Source organism: Etheostoma spectabile, chromosome 21 (assembly GCF_008692095.1).
Source record: "Etheostoma spectabile isolate EspeVRDwgs_2016 chromosome 21, UIUC_Espe_1.0, whole genome shotgun sequence".
In the NCBI taxonomy this organism is placed as follows: domain Eukaryota; kingdom Metazoa; phylum Chordata; class Actinopteri; order Perciformes; family Percidae; genus Etheostoma; species Etheostoma spectabile.
This window is the reverse complement of record NC_045753.1, coordinates 7,543,968-7,545,631: the sequence shown is the minus strand read 5'-3', so window position 1 is coordinate 7,545,631 and position 1,664 is coordinate 7,543,968. Positions and strand designations below refer to the sequence as shown.

Sequence of the window (1,664 nt, the reverse complement as noted above, 5' to 3'; positions counted from 1 at the left end):
AAATAGCCTATGTGACGATAAAATTTGTTTTGGTTAAAATCAACAAATAATAAACAAATAATCGTGAGAATAATCCCCCTTCATGCCGCCAGTGCCTGGAGTAGCGGGGAAATCTGGCGGACTTTGCATGTGGCTGAATGAGGAGCTCCGGGCTCAGGCAGCAAGCGGGAAGGCAGGCCACGTTCATTTGATAAATACAATGCAGAGCGGGAAATGAACAGCTCTGTGAGAAGGAGTGGAAATTCTGAACACTCCACTCCGCTCACATGCATTTGGTAGACATGCATTCGTTATTGAAACGCTAAGTCTCGCTTTGCCAGACACTCCTCCAAAGCACGCTTTGTAATTGTATTTAGAGGTGGTACCTGAAATGCTTTAACTTCCAAAAAACACCATATTTTTGCTGTACCACACAGTGCTGCAGCTCCTCTTTTCCCCCTGTGTGTTGAGTTGTCTGTTTTTTGTTTGGTTTAGCTACAAAGTGAGGTATCTCACTTCTGTTCCAACTTTGTTTGTAGTCCTGTGCAGTACCTGGGTCAGCACTACCAGCCAGTCAGAAGCAGAGTTTGGGGGAGTGCCATGCTAGCAGCTAGGTGAGCATTATAACATGTTACAATTCAATTCAATTCAATTTTATTTATAGTATCAATTCATAACAAGAATTATCTCAAGACACTTTACAGATAGACCACACTCCGGAATTTACAAGGACCCAACAGTTCTAGTTTCCTCCAGAGCAAGCAACAGTGCGACAGTGGCGAGGAAAAACTTCCTTTTAGGCAGAAACCTCGGTCAGACCCAGGCTCTTGGTAGGCGGTGTCTGACGGGCCGGTTGGGGTTAGAATGAAAAAGCAACAAAGCAATGCAAGTTCGCTGGTTTGTTTGTGAACAGTGTTTTTTATTGGAGATGGTTCTTTTGGGTGGACATTGGGCTTTTACACTTTGTAAACCCATAACATACATCAAAATATATGTAACACAATAAAGTAAAAGTAAAAGCCAAAAAAGCATAATACGAGCACTTTAAACCAATCAGGATCGTCTTGGGCAGTGCTAAGCAGCGGGAAAAGCCACGGTACTGCAGCAAAATAATCTCGGAAGGAATTTGTTTTGGTCAAACATGTGTATATTTAAAAGTTGTTTTAGATTGAAGAGATAGTTTAGCTAGCTGTCTGGGTTTACCCTGCAGAGACATGAGGAGCAGTTAACCATAGTCCTCATAAATCCACCGAGGTTTAAAATGCCAAAACAAAGGAAGCCCAAGGTAACGGATATCCGACCTAAATGAGTGCAATCCGGAAATGGAGCAATCCCGGAAGTAGAACACCAAGGATATACAATATACTATTAAAACGCAGACAGAACAATGTTTATTGACAGTAACGCGCTTGCAAAAACAACTGTGACGTGGTAATAGGCTTGACTTTGGTGTGCGTGATACAAATTCATGTTTGATTGCTAAACAGTGCTGACTAATTTTAGAGAAGTTTTACAACACTGAATGTCCTAGCAGGTTTCAAAACAGGACCACACTATGTGCAAACATAGTTGTTGTGTCATTTCTGTGAGTTGTTAGTCAAAAGTTGTGTAGTTTAGTTTTCATGGTAGGATGATGCAACCTGTAGTTAATAAGGTTTGTGTGTGTGTGTGTGTGTGTGTGTGTG

At 41.6% G+C, this 1,664-nt stretch overlaps 1 protein-coding gene across 8 annotated transcripts in view; it reads right to left on the bottom strand.

The window, feature by feature from the left end:
• mrtfab (myocardin related transcription factor Ab) overlaps positions 1–1,664 on the bottom strand; it is a 60,287-nt gene that overhangs the window by 14,362 nt on the left and 44,261 nt on the right. The window lies entirely within an intron of this gene.